Source organism: Chaetodon auriga, chromosome 11, assembly GCF_051107435.1.
Source record: "Chaetodon auriga isolate fChaAug3 chromosome 11, fChaAug3.hap1, whole genome shotgun sequence".
In the NCBI taxonomy this organism is placed as follows: Eukaryota; Metazoa; Chordata; class Actinopteri; order Chaetodontiformes; family Chaetodontidae; genus Chaetodon; species Chaetodon auriga.
Window position 1 is genome coordinate 4,880,657 of NC_135084.1, and position 15,828 is coordinate 4,896,484.

The following is a 15,828-nucleotide window of genomic DNA, read 5'->3' on the forward strand; positions in this document are numbered from 1 at the left end:
CTGGGGGAAAAACCTGCTACAAACGTGTTTTTTGGTCTTTACTCTTATATTGAATCGTGTCGGTTTGATCAGTTTGAACTTGTGCTGTCAGTCAGGCGTGTCAGTAACTTAAGTTAATAGAAGTACCCTCACAAACCCTCACAAAGATTTTAGGAACTTTTGGTTTTTCATGAAATGTAATGAATCCAGCATTTTATGCACATAACTGAAACATTAATTCATCTTAAAGGCATCAAGTAACAGCATAGAAACAAAGCAGATATTAATTTAGACACAGTGTGTTTCTGCAGTTCAGCTCTCAGCTCATATAAACAGCTGCTTTTGAGTTCTGAGTTATGAATGGGTCAAATTCTTATCCAGGTAGATGTGGTTCTCTGGGGAATATCATCCATACCTTATTGGCAATGCAATGACAATCTGTGACTGTAAAATTCAGAGAAGATCTACATGTAGGTATATAGATGGCCAACTGCATTTCCTGTTTGCCAAAAGTCTTTGTGCTTGAGCATTTGTTTGTGGGGTAGTTGCACAGGCAAAAAGCATCATTGTTCTATCCAGGTCACAACAGTGATTGGATCCTGCATGGACCAACAAGGATTGCTAGGGCTAAAATCCATGACATGGCATCGGCACTTGAGCTCCTCACATCACAACAACAAAGACTTGTGCATGTACATGTGAACCTGCCAACTTCACAACCATTGTCTGTCCAGGTGGACAAACTGGGCGAAAATCCAAAAGATGTCAGGCATGTCTTGTGGAGAGGACATTATTATATTTTTATATTTGGTTGCATCGCATGGCTTTAATCAGCAGGACAGCGAATGCTGTAATTGTCAAAATAATCATTATGTTTTTCCTTGCACTACCCTTTCAGTGATTAAACCGTTGGTTGTTTTGATGCAAACCTCTGAAAGTTTTGTACGACACTTCTCATATGACCTTAGTGCCGGCTTGGCTAGCAGTCCTGGCGCTGTAAACAGAACTTAAACCATCACTTCTGGACCACAAACACTTCATCTTTCTCACACACACATAGTGATCTGACACATGACACACCTCACATGGTTAATGCTACATTTTTGACAACTATTCCAATGATTTGATTTGGCACAAACTGGGGCAGGCTGTCTGTGCAAGAGAGGGCAGTAGAGGAAAGGCCAGTTTGTGGATCATCCCGGAATGCCCTGCTGTTCCTCTGTACACACAGTTAAGTCCCTTGGGTACACCTGCACACTTTGTGACCTCTGTGCTCAGTGGACATCATCAGGCAGATTAAAATCAGTTAATGCACTTGGGGCTAGTTGACTCTGTCCCACACACACACACGCACAACCAGCCATTTCTCACTCACTTTTTAAAATTAATACCCATTGTTTTTGCTAAGCAGAGGATGTCCCGGAGGCTGCCTCACGGGGTTGTCTGTGAGTGTGTGTGTACGTGTGTGTGTGTGTGTGTGTGTGTGTGTGTATGGGCTGCACATTAGATTCAGTGAAGAGAGGGTTTCAGTGGATTACTACAGCCCCAAAGTGCCATGCCCTTTCATTAACCTTGCCTCTTAGTCGTCTCATTTAATACAAAACAAATTTCTAATCTGCAGCTTGCTAAACAGTTCTGCAGCTCACTCTATGGCTGTGTGTGTGAGCGTCTGTATGTGTGTGTTACTGTTACTCTTATTGCCTTGGGTTCCCTCTGCCTAGCCCCCTAATTACTCCCCGAATCGGGCAGCCAGGCTCCTCCTATGTGCTATCATCATTTTAAATTTATTTTGATTGATTTGTGTCAGCTTTAACTATGCTTTGGGCCGAGGTCGATAAATAAAGATCAATACTTTAATGTTTTCCTCTGAACCTTTATTAAAAAATAGATTGGCTATAAAGAGGGCTGAATTACGAGGAGGACTGCCTACTTCCAATGCATGTCAACTGGAATCTAATTGAACAACATTGAACGGGTGGAGATTAGTCCAGGGAATGTGAGCTGCAGGAGGCCCGGAGTGTTAGAGAGGGAGGAGAGAGGAACTGATGCCGTGAGGTGAAACAGAAAGAAAAGTTGGAGAGTTGCTTGTGATCCAGGTGAAAACAACTTGTGATGTCGTTCTGCTTTGTAAAGTGAATGTGACGTGAGCAGGTGTCACTATGGCACTGATTTTTTGTTTTAATATTCATGGAGGGACTTTTTTTTGCTTGGATATACAATTGTTCATCCCAAAGCTCTGTTGGCTTTGACTTGGTTGTAACTATAAAACTATTATTGTACATCTTTATTATTATATCTATATTTGTTATTATATAACTATGTTGTAATATAACATACTTGGGCTGTCAAGATGGTGCACATAATGTCAATTGGTATTGGAGTTACAGATGGGTAGCAAATTGCTGGAAAAAAATGAATAAATAAGTGGAGAACTATAACAAACAATGTGCCTTGTGCCTCATTGGATGATCTGAATATGAGTAAGTCGTGTAAATCATATGCTAGAGCCTACGGCTGGGCATTGTCATCTTAAATCAATATCAGGATTAACTGACACATTACCTCTCACAATTAATGAAACTATATCTTTTAAGATATATGTGGGCAAAGCGTTCTCACAATGGACCTCTTATCACATTATGTTACATTATGTTAGCTTGGCAGACGATTTTCTCCAAGGCAACTTATAGTAAGTGTATTTAAACGATGTAGGAGCTTTTTTTTTTCCAGTTAAATAAATGAAGCATAAGTAAGTCTAAGCAAGGGTTGTTGAGATGTAGTCTGAAAAGGTGTGTTTTCAGCAACAGGAAGTCAGTGTAGTGAACAGAGAAGGGAAGCAGTGTGGGGAAACTTTATAAGGTTCAATATCAAGTTGACAGCAGCATTCTGGGTTAGCTGCAGAGGTATGATTCCGCACAGAGATGTGTCAGAAAGCAGGAAGTTGCAGAGTCTAGACTGGGCATGTCAAGTATGTAGATGAGCACTTACTGAATCCTGTTGATGTTATAAAGATGGAGTCAAAAGGAGTGTGCTGCTGTTGCAATGGCTGCTGCAAGCAGTTCAGCATCCAGGGTCACTCCTCATTGTTGAAGCTGGCCCAACCACAGTGCTGTCACTGGTGATGGACAGGTCTTGTTGACCCTTTTCCTTGGAGGAACACAAGCTCAGTCTTGTCATGAGCATAGCAGTAGTAGGAGAAGCCACGCAAGTGTACAACATCATTAAGAGTCCCTGTATAGAGCCAGGGATGGGCCCAGGATGGGGCCTTGTGGAACTCCTGTGGTCAGGCTGTGGTCAGGCTGACACCTGGTAGGAGCAACCTGTCAGGGAGGGTGCAAACAAAGAGAGAGTATAGAGCCCGAGACATGCTATCCTTTAAGTGTGGAGAGGAGGATCTGGTGGCAGGCACCACCCACCGTGTTTCTGCATCATCTCCGCTGATGTTTTTTAACCATGGCCATGCTGGGGGTATGGCTGAAGGTGGTGACTGTATAGCTGTGATTTTACAACCTTACTGAAGTCCTGACGGCCTGTTAAAAGACCAGTTTAAGAACACAGTCTGTGTATTTCCTTGTCTCTCTCTTTCTTCTCTCTCTCTCTCTCTCTCTCTCTCACACACACACACACACACACACACTCACACACTCACTCACTGAGTCCCCACTGTGTATGGCAGCACAAGAAACAGAACTGCTGCGTTGAGAAAAAGTCGTCGTTTTGTTTTGAACCATATTTTAGTACCGTCTTTTTGAGTCAACAGCGTTGCATGTTGATAAAGTCACAGTTCGTTTGCCATCAGTTCCACCTGTTGTTGTCTTGTCTTACTCTTTGGAAAAAAAATGTTGATGAATATATTTCTTCTTAGTTTTCGTTATTGAAATTAACACTAGAGTCCATCCACAAAAACACAGTATAACAGTCACATAGAGTACATCAAGCAGTGTGTATTGAGAACAACCTGAACACGTTTTTCTCAAAAAAAAAAAAAAAATAGAAAATAAAAATAAATAAATAAATAAATAAAAATATTTGATCACCAATGGGCTTACTATATCTTTTCCATCCCTCCACAGGGAGGTCAAAGATCAGGTTCAGCTACAAAATGCAGCCCATGGATTGAAGCAGCTTGCTCAGTGACACTAAAGAAGGATAAATATTTTCAAGGATACTCCACCTATTCACTAGTTCACCATATCGAACAACTAATGGTGACTGTGTGGAGTATCCTCACAGAAAAGTGTTTATTTTCTGAGGGTATTGTATGTTTCATTGGTGGATATTAGCTTTGAGTATTGCTTGTGCATTGAGAGAATTTCGGCCCAATCATTCCATTAAAGGTCTGAAGGTCATTAGAATAAAAGGTAGTCAGTGATGCTGACGGGCAGACGGCATCAGTGCACTACACTACACCACAGCACCAAAATAAGAGAGAAAAACAAAACAAAACAGGCTCAACTATTTAATAATGCACAGTGAATGGCCCAACTGGGTTAAGTCTCAGGGCAGGGCAGGAAGTGTGGTGAGGTGGGATTAAAATGCTCTTGTTGTTATTTGTGTCACTGTCATTGTCAGACAGACAGAACACACTGTGCTCATGTGCATCAACTGTCTTCCAATCCACACTGTGATTAACCTTTTGTACAGGGCGCAGATTATGGCCTAAATGTGGTCTGCACGCGCAGACACACATACTCTACATTTTTGTTCGGGTTAGAGAGGGGGATTTAGGGTCTAAGGACAGAGGGTGTCCTACGGTGTATGGATTGTAAATCCCCCTGAGGTAAATTGTGATTTGTGATTTTGGGCTGTATAAATAAAATTTGCCTTGACTCATGAACTCTGCAGTTCACAATGATTTGTCTGTGGCGTTGTGGAACACACTCAGCAAACATTTAAGGTATATCAGTTTCTGTTATATCATATTCACTTCGTGCAATAGTAATAATGCAGCTGAGTTCCACTTTGTTTAGTGTGCTTTTTTATTACTTTGTTGTGGATAAGTTCTTACAGCTGCAGTCATAGATATTTGTATAGTGACAATGGATCACATGGTGTGAAAATCATGATACGGAGTGTGAAAGGGCTCGTTCATTTCAGTAAACCCCCCAATCACCAAACTGTCACCTGATTACACTGTGCCCCTACACTTCAGCTTTACAGAGCATTTAAGTGTCCTTCAGATCATTATATTGGTTGTAGGGGTATGTTATTGCCTTGGTTCATTCTCACTGCTCTCATAACCTTGTTTCCAAGGCACGCAGGCGGCTATTTTCAGCAAAAAAAGCTCTGATAAATCCAACACTACTTGCTCTGCATCAAACAACAAACAATGTCTAGCTGGTGAACATAGTCAAACATTTTGTGGCTGAAATGCCAAATATTTTTCTCAGGAGTTGGTGGAGAGCTGTAATAACTGCCGCAACTTTAATATTTGTATTTCAACGGGCTGCAAATAATGCATTAACAGTCCACCTGCAACCGCAATTGATGATCAAGCTAACTAGTGTTGTTACTCACTGCACTGTTATTAAGAAAAACTTTGGTTGTATTTTTGTACCGCTGTCCAATGGTTCAGTTATGATAACATTGTACTAACTAGTGTGATTGCTGAAATCTGGGAACAACAATATTAAAAAACTAGTCAGATGTGGCCGAACAATTAAACAGGCTTTAAACAACACATGAAACATGCAATTTAACTGACTCAGTCGATTGAGGACCACTGGATCTCTAAGATGGACCTTGTTTCTTCATTGTGCACATGCTTGAGTTCCCAGGAAACGAGCAATAATACATTCACAGTAATTTGGAACCTTTCAACAGGGGTACCCCGCTGAGAAGAAATTATCATTCACCGAAGTTCCTGCGTCTGGCAAATTCCAGAGTGGAATCTGGTGGAACAGTAGGTTTAAGAGCGCTGATCTAAAAAGCGCTGAAACATTGGCCTGACATTTTAATATTCATCCTGTTTATTTCACATTTCCTCACCAGACTGCAATGCGGCATTTTTTTATTTTTTTTTTTTTTCATTTACTAAAAGCAAGAATTTCCAGCACATCCCAAACTTTCCTGATTGCGTTTTGTCAAGCAAAGATAAAAAAGACAACCTAAAAAAAATATCACAGAGACAGAGTTACAGAGCAATAAAGAAAAGTGTTAAACATAAGGTGGAATCACTGCAGCACTTAGGAGCCTATATTTCACGATACTGTCACTTTTATTTGAATACCTGATGTATTAAAGCCTAGTTAAATGCAAGGGATTAAACACAATATAAACTTTATCCCTTTCAGTAACTGGCTCTTAATCTGTCTTTGTCTCTGTCTCAGGTGGAAGAATACTGATGTACGACCTCCCAGCTCTTCGCAGCTGCCTGTCTCTGATCTGCCTCCAGTCGGGTATGTGATTGGAGCTCACACATATAATGGTGTGTTTGTGTGTGTATGCGTGTGTGTTTGGGAAAAGGGTAGATAGCTTACCAGCACTTAGTTTCACTGGTCAACAGTCCCAGTGAAAGCTTGTCTGGGAATGAATGTAGAAGGAAGACCTTGAGCTGTGACCATCTCAGTGGATGAACACACACTCACAGTGGCCAATGAGGGTTGGTAGGAGGGGGCGTTAAGCTGGCGAGAGTGTCAGAGGGTATGTGCAGCTGGCTATAGTGCATTTTGTTGTAATGGCGTCCCAGTTGTCTTGTCAGAAATCAATGGGAACCAGGAGTCTCTGCAAGCACATGGAGGTCAAGGCTTCGTCTGCCTAAATATTTAATTCCGGGAACACGTCTGGAGCTTTTAAAGATGAGCACACCGCCCTCTTTCCTCCTGCCATGGGCGCATGCAGACAAAAAGACACACACTGCACCTTCTTTTTGTGGTTTACTGTAAATGCAACGTTCACGCATGTGGAAACACAAGCCACACAGGCACAAATGCATATAAACACACACGCACACACATAAACACACATATTCATGGTTGGACGGCACTGCCTGTCCATCCTAGCTCAGGTCAGGACTCGGTTAAAATCAATTCTAATCAATTATTAAGAGCTTGGATATCTCAGCAATGGTAAAAAAGAGAGCCAGTGGGGTGGGCAGATGCACAGAGTCCACTCCTTCCATTGTTGCCTTCCCTTGGACAACTTCTAGACCACCCAAAAATCTGAATCCCCCCAATCACTGATGAGAGGGCAAAGATGGAAGGACTATCCATGTATCTGCTTTGGTCATGTGGGTGAGCTGATTTGAGTCTTGCATCTTTTCTTTTTCACCTGGATGGCAGGATTTTAAAATAACTTTGTTGGATTTGGTTGTTTGTACAAAAACTTAGCACTATTGAAAATTTAAGTCAGAATTATACTGTACAGTTTTAGTGCCTTGCTCAAGACCATTTCGCAGGGCATGTGATTGCTGGTTGAATGGTGGTCTCTTTATCCTCTGTTTTTGGTCTCCAGAGAAAGGCATCTGTCTCTTTAGCTACTACTCCACTTTGTTCACTAGCTGAATCTGTGTCTGCCGTTTGCTGCTGAGTAGGTAGCATTCAGTGGATTTTTATTGCTTTTTTGGTGAAAACAGCTGCCTGCTGGGGCTGGAAACCAGGTTATGAGAGTGGTTGACAGCAGTCGAAGGCCATAAAGCCAAAACAATGAATTAAAAGATGCTAAAATGCACTGTGGGCCTGAGTGAAACTACAGAGTTGGATGATAATTCTCTGTGGGTTTGTCACTACAAGTGATGCCCGTCACAGTAAAACATTATTTAGATTAAAAATAATTATTCATTGGAACTCTTACAGAGAGGATCTTTATCAGAATGATTTGGGCTGTGGATTTGCAAGCAACAGGCATTTTACAGCAATAAATGTGGCATCTTTTATTTAACCACTTCAACACTAAATAGAGCTAAAGTCAGACACATGATCCAGTAATTAGGCCTATCTGTGAATAACTATTATTACTTGGGGAAACACAGATTTTTTGCAATTATATGCTTACATCTTACCCTCAAATAAAAGATCTTTTTAGCAAATGTTAATTGCATTTTGACATTTTGTTTGATGTGGCTGGGGCCCAGCATCAGCCGTGTCCTTCCACCAGCAGAGGACACGTCAGGGTGGGGCCAGGGTGACCCAGATGGGCCTAACTCCAATCAATGTTGCCTCGTCTTAAGTGTGATCACTAAAGACAGACAGACAAACACACATAAATGCACACACACATACACAGATAGGATGGCCATGCCTTGGTCGATGAGCCCCTGGGCTGGTCTGAAAAGGCGTCACATCTTAGAAACATGTCGTTCCAGCCTGATGAGCAATCTGCCTCATCAAAAGACCTTTATCCCAATCAATAAGGCTTTCGGCAAGGGAGCCCTGCACCGCCTGTCCGCAGTCCACACCGCTCTGTGTGTGACTGCGTCTCTGTGTGTGCACTCAACAGAGGGTATGTTGGTGTGTGTACGCAGTGCATGTCACATGCAAGGTTTTCATTTGAGGCTGTACACTAATAAGAAGAGGGGATGTTGTTATTTTTGTTTGTTTTGTTGATGTCTGCATATGCATTTAGCCTGTGTTACTTTAAGTTCAAGTGTGCGTGAGTTTGATGTTTGGAGTGGTTTTTTGGTCTTTTTATTCTACTGGGACCCTGTGACAAGGGTCAAACAGGAAAAAGAAAATGCACTCATATGTCTGCTATGGTGGTCAAGATCTCTCCCCCCTGCCTCCTTCACTTCCATTAAGTTGAGGGACACAGAGAAGACAAAGATGCCAGCATGCTAACATCCTGCTGATGTTTAGTGTGGATTGGAAGAAGTGGGCCTGTGAGTAGAAAGTAGGTGTTTGACCCCAGACGATCAGGCTGTACCAGGGTGTGGTAAGTAGCAGCACAGCAGCACTTGCCCCTCCCTTGAGTGAAGCCCCTACCCCCCAACTGCTGCTCAGTGTCCAACAAATCACACCGTAGGTGTCCTGGGGAGCTTCCAGGTGAGAATGTTCTGAAAGTGAAAGTGTGTTGCTATCAGTGAAACTTCCCCCTATGATTAAAGTTCATTTTATCCTTTGGGGAGCATGATTGTCAGACTTTGACGGCGATCCATCTAGTAGTTGTTAAGATATTTTAGGGTTCACCAAACCAAGCGACTGACAGTGCCATCACTAGTGCCACACTGTAAACTGGGTTAAGAAGAAAGAATGATCAAAATGAAACAGCAGAAGCTGAAGTATCCAGATTTTTAATTGCAAACACAAGTCAAGCTTCAAAAATTCTGGACCCTGTCCCGTTGTGCTAGCTAATAGCATCTTGATGTTGACTTTCTTTGCATCACCGTAGATTTCAAACTCTGTGATCCAGTTACGCACTTTCTGTTATAGCCTCAAAGATCAAGATGAGATAACCCTGATGACACCATCAATAGCTGTTTTCTCAGACTTGAAAAAGCTCCTCCAGAGTCACAGAAGTAATTATGGTAGCTATGTTCACTAGCTACACAGTAGTACAAATAAAGTCTTGTATATGTAAAATTGGTGGAGTTTCCCTTTCAGTTTCTCATAAAGAAATAAAATTGTCAGTATGTTTGGTTGCGTCTGTATCATGTGTCATTGTATGATACGTTATGATGACAAATGACCATTCTCCAGTCTTTAGCCTGTTGGCCATTACACCAGAGCTGTGCATTTATCTCTTATCTCGCTCATCCCGCAACTCCCGCAGGGGGCGGGCTAATTAACCTAATAAAAACGTTAACCATTTTCCTTAGGTAAATTGAATTGACTTGTCAACAGTGTATGTCAATACACATAAGGAGCGTTAGTACTTAGTGGGAAGAGCATTAAAGGTGGCTGGGTTAGTGTACAAAGAGAGCTTTGTAGAAAAAATGGGTTCAGTATCTTTCCTGGCAATCTGACCAGTATGTTTCCTTTGTGAGTGTGGTCAAAAAAGATTTCAAATTAACAATTCAAGCAGTAATGTATGATCAGGAGTTTGGGGCGTGATGCTCATTTGGCTCAAGACAAATAGCTTTTTTTTAAGTCTAAATTAATATATCTAAATTCTCTCTATGTATTCTGGTTAATCCTGAGATCCAGCGGAGGTGATGCGCTTGGTATTTCTGGTTATTCTTGGCGTGTTCTTTGGTGGCCGGCATGAGTGGAAATAGACAACAGATAATAGAAATGCTCTTCAAAATCCTCTCCGCTCTGCTCGGAATACAACTCTGGTGGAGAAAAACTGAAAACTTGGCCTATTGAAGTGCCGCAGGTACCGGATGACAACAGATCTTTCGGTCCACGGCACAGCAATTTTTGGCCATGAGGTTTTAAATAATTGGCGAAACAGACACAACATTCAAATTTGGTCCATTCTTCTCCAAATTGCACACGTGAAGATTTTAGCCTGAGCTTTTGATAAGCTGTGCTACCGTTCCTTTTCAATAGTGAGAATGAATATCATAAATCTGTTGTAACCAAAGCTGGCACAGTTGTTCCTCATGCTGCGTCTATGAGACATTGTGCCTGTAGGGGAAAGTTCAAAATATGTACATCTCGTGTTTGACTGCAAACTTTATTCTTGAAACAGGTCAACATGATCAAAAGTTATGTCCAAGTCACCATCTAACATTTTGTCATGGCTGACGAGGGATACTTTTACAATGTTTCGAATTAAATAATTACATTTTAGCAACATTGCACTGGAAACTTTCAGACTTTTGTCAAAAATCACCAAAAGATCCTAAAGACCACTGATGAACTTTTTGCGACAGGTATTGCAATATGTTAACAAACTTTGCTTTAATGCAACCTGAGAAATCAAGCCATTGATTTGAAAAAAATCCCAAAAGATTTGTTCAAATGCTACCAAAACTGATAGATATACTTAAAAATAAAAATCTGGATACAAAGCATTCTGACTTATAAGTAGACATGGGATGTGTGCAGCCCAGGACAGGAGGGCTCTGCAGTGGGTGATTAAAACTGCTCAGAAAAAGCAGACACAATATTCAAATTTGGTCCATTCTTCCCCAAATTTCACACATGAAGATTTTGGACAGCACTGCGCAAATGTCATTAAATTTCAGTTTGATAAACTGTATCCTTTATGCTACAATTCCTTTCAAAATTTTGGCAGGTCTACCCATCTATCAAGTAATACTTATATCAGTGAGGTGTCTGTTCAGAGTGTGTGTGTGTGCGTGTGTGTGTGTGTGTGTGTGTGTGTGTGTGTGTGTGTGTGTGTGTGTGGCATGGAGGGGGTCACTGTCACATTTCACTATGCAATCTTTGAAGTCGGGTAAAAAGTATTATAATGGCTAAAATTGAGACTACGTTGAAAATAAATGTCTTTGCATGTTATAGACTGTACAAACTACATGTCCTTATCAAAGGTGTGATTAAACATTGAGAGATGTCAGTGTTTCACATTTCTCTCTTTTTAGTGATACAAGAACTTTACAGCATACCGAAATTGCAATTGCCTCAACCTCAAATGCTGCATTTGCAGTGAAGACTCATGCATATTTACTAATAATAAATAAGAATGAGGCAGAAATATAACATATCAGTGATAAAAAGTACAGAATCTAAACAATATGAAGTACAAAATGTGAAGAATTTAAAGTATAAAATACAAATACAAAATATAAGCTACAATTTACAATAAAATACTACAAAAAATCCAACTCACACAAAAGGATTCAGCAGTAAAAGTACAGTATACAGTGCAGTGTGACAGGTATGGAGTGTATTGGGGTGCTGAATGACGTGTGGATGGTGTAGAACTATTGCACATAATGAGTGGCTTAAAGTGACATGCAAGTAAATATTGCACATGCTCCAATGATGGCAGCACATCAGTCTTGTCAGACTGAGGAGATGACTGAGTTCAATAGTCACAGCTTTTGGGAAAAAGCTGTTTTTTTAGTCCATTTGTGTGTGTGCCTGCCTGATGGGAGGAGCTTAAACAGATGGTGTCCAGGGTGTGTAATGTTTTTTATGATGTTCTTAGCCCTCCTCACACAGCACGTGCTGTGAAGATGTTCTGGTGATGGCAGCTCAATGCCAACATGTCACAACATGCTGGAGGGTTTTTGTGTCGGCCTTGGTGCAGCTGCTGTACCAGGCTGTCATGCAGTTTGTTAGGATGCTCTCTGTGGTGCATCTGTAGAAGATGACAAGCAGCTTTTCCTTAATTTCCTCAGTGTATAAAGGTTATTGTGACTTACCCACCACTGCTGAGGTTTTGGCAGCCCAGGATAGGTCCTCTTTGATGGTGACTCCCAGAACCCTGAAGGTTGGGACCGTCTCCAAAAGGGCTGGCTCAGGAGGTAGAGTGGTCGTCCACCTATCAGGAGGTTGGTGGTTAGATCCCTGGCCTCGGCAGTCCACAGGCAGAAGTATCCTTGGGCAAGATACTGAACCCCAAAATTGCCCCCAATGCTGTGGCGTGTTTGAATGGGTAACGCTGAGCAGGTGGCTCAGCCTCTGTATGAATTTGTGTGCGAACGAGTGAATGCAGGCTGCCGTAAAAGCGATTTGAGTGGTCGTCAAACTTGAAAAGCACTATATAAATACAATCCATTTACCATTCAACATTACCTCTGTGTTGATGTGGAGAGTCCTAAAATCCACGATTGTGTTTTTGGTGTTTCATCTGCAAACTTAGCAATAGTGTTCAGCTGTGGATGGGTTGGCAGCCATGTATGAAGAGTGCATAAAGGAGGGGGTCCAACTGTCTGGAGTGTGATGGTATTAAACACAGAGCTGTAGCCAACAAATAGGACCTTGACGTAGGGGTTGTGTCTTTCTCGGTGAGAGAAGGTTGAGCCACACAGAAGGCGTCCGTAGTCGATGTGTTTAGCAGATAGGACAACTGGTGGCAGAATGTCTTTACCAGAAGTTCAAAGCATTCTTAAATGACTGGGACGCGAGTGACTGATAGTCACTGGGACAGTTACCATAGGTTTTTTGAGAATCAGCACAGTGGCGGAATTGAGGCATGGAGGTAGTGTGTGTGTAGAGGCAGGTTGAGAGGTCGTGTGTGAATACTTCTGCTGGCCGGTCAGCACAGGCCTGGAGTACATGCCCCTGTACACCCTCAGGCCTAGCATGTGTTGATGCTGTGGAGGGCCTGCTGCACCTCGTGAATGTGTAGAACAAGAATCTGTGAATCTCTTACCAGTTTGTAATTGTTTGCATATTAATCTTCATCAGGATCATCAGCGCAGTTCTGTCATCTCTTCCTCATCAGTCAAACAATCAACATCTGTTTAGAACCTGTAAAAAGCCATTTGCAGATTTAGTCAATTTTTTTTTTTTGTGCACCAGAAAGTTGCCAAATATAAATGTGCTGAGTCTGAAAAAACCCTGTGTTGGTTTATGGACTTTATTAACAACAGGTTGCTAAAAGCAAAATTCAATGGGAAAAAATCTAAAGGAATTTCCTCAGTCGCTCTTGTTAAAAAAACTACTTACCTGTCTGAGAGTTACATTTGATTAACAAAGTGATCTCTGCAGCTCCAAAATAGAAAGAAAAAAAAACAAAACAGATATAACAAAAAGCAGTGACACATTCTGTTTTTGCTCATTGATTTTACTTCCCCTTTCTTCCTTCTTTTTCTGGCCATATTCTTCCTTCCACCTCTTTGTTTCTGTCTGTCTCTTCCTCCATTACAGCTTCCCGCTGTCTGCCTTCCTGCCTCATCCTGTTAATGTTAATAGCACCGGCTGATGTTTTAATAAATTAAGCTTGATTAAGAAGATTGTCGCCCTTTTGATTCTAATGGGGTCTTAAACAAACTCTACCGTGATAGAATAATCAGGAAAAAAAAAACATTGGAGGAGTGTGGAGTGTGTGTTTCTGTGTGAGGCGCGCCTAAATGTGTGTTTGTGTGTGTGTAAGACTCACTGTCTATGCTTGTGTGTTGAGAAGTAAGATCTGTGTTGAAGAGTGTGTGGAAGCACCCATGGACACAAAGTCTTCACTGGGGAGTGTCAGCCTCACTGTGTGTGTGTGTGTGTGTGTGTGTGTGTGTGTGTGTGTGTGTGTGCGTGTGTGTGTGTGATGGTTTACGAGCGCTCCTCTCCCTCGACCATTAAGCTCCTTCCTCTGGTCTCTCCCTGTGGTAGTGTAATGACCTGCAATCAGCTATGAGTGTATCTCCATTAAAAGGCCTTTTCCTTCCCACCCTGCGACGAGGCAAACGGCTCTGTTAGAGGAATTAAAACACACAGGAGGCTCGACTACCTCTCTAGTTATTACAGATCTATAGTTTTTCTTACTACCACCCACCATGATGGTTATGCTTTGGTTATTTAATGGACTTAAAGTTGTGTGTGTGTGTGTGTGTGTGTGTGTGTGTGTGTGTGCATGTGTGTTTTCCTGAGAAAATATTCTGCTTCATAGACAGCGAGGGAATTCTTTAGATATGTTTTTTTTTTTTTTTTTGTATTTCTTTTGGTCAGCCAGCTACTCGAAAGCAGGGAACTTCAACATAATTTACACTGAAGAGGACGGTTTGTTTTACAGTACAGCCAAAATGTACTCTAACTTTACACATCTGTGATCAAATGTTGTTAACAAGAGAAAGAGATGAGACTGGAAGCCATATTGGAAGCCTATAAATAAATAGCTCAATAAAGAAACTACCCAAATTGGCAAAATGAAAATCTATATAGATCCAAACGGAGTAAAGGTAATTACTTGACATATGAAGTTAACAGGTCTTTCCCATTATGTTATGATTACATCAATATTCACTATGTTGCTTTGGGAAGATTAAACAGAAACTGTAAACTTGATGGGGTTGACATTTGTTTCTCTCCTAAAGGTCGACTCACATCACACTCATGTCACAAAGTGGTTAATCTAAATTAAGAAAAAAGCTGGAAGTAGGGCAAAATATTTAGCCTGGCTGTGTCCAGACTTCATAAACATGTCTACCACCTCTAAAGTTCACTAATGAACACATTGCATCTCATTCATTTAGTGGTGACACAAACAGTGACTGTGGCTCTGGAGATAGACGGGGTTGTCCCCTAATCAGAACGTCCGTGGTTTGATGTTGGTCGGCATGTTCTCGAACTTAAGTCATAGACAGGCTGGCTGTGTCCCTTTTGAACGTGTATACTAAGCTACGCTAACCGCCACCAGACTCCAGTTCAGGAAAGAGATCAAATGGACATATTTCCCAAAATGTTGAACTATTCATTTAATGAGTCTCCTTTATAGGCCTCCTCTTTTTCCAGTCATGACCTTGTGACTCACATGTTTGTCAAAGCAAAATACTGCAAATCAGAGCTGTTTTTCACTGCGCTGTACTAGAATTACTGCACATTCTCATGATTTTGCCAGCAGCTTTTCGCTCAAGGTGATTGGCAGCCCTTTGGTCTTTCTCTTTTAACCTCTTGACCTCTTCTCCAGTGTGATTTTATACTGTAACAGAGGATTCTCAAACAATTTTTCAACAATACATTAACTATTAATTCCAAGGGCAACCGCATACATATATACCGGTACAGTCCAACTCCTCCTCAGAAGGAATAATGCCTATTTAAAGTGAAGTGTTGTCCTTTAGAAATGAGAGTGCCTAAACACAGGCTAATATATTTCAGTCACTGCGTGTCTAACTAATCCTATTATTTATTACTTATTACTTATTAGCAGTGTACATGGACACCTACAAATTAATGACATCTATTTATGACATATAAACAGACAGCTAACAATGTAATGCTATGTGGGCAAACTGTGTTTAAAAGGAAGGCCTTTCACTATTATGTATTCTCACAGGACAAAATTATGAAGATTTTTATATTTATTCATCTATTTACATAACTCTTTTGTCCATCACAATATGCAGGA

The 15,828-nt window shown here is 41.2% G+C and overlaps 1 protein-coding gene across 3 annotated transcripts in view; it reads left to right on the forward strand.

Moving 5' to 3' along the window:
• Positions 1-15,828, forward strand: part of LOC143328094 (uncharacterized) — a 420,223-nt gene that overhangs the window by 121,084 nt on the left and 283,311 nt on the right. For all 3 annotated transcript variants that reach the window (XR_013077785.1, XM_076743024.1, XM_076743023.1), the window contains exon 4: positions 6,309-6,377. The gene's annotated coding sequence lies outside the window, so the exon portion shown is untranslated. The remainder of the gene's footprint in view (positions 1-6,308; positions 6,378-15,828) is intronic.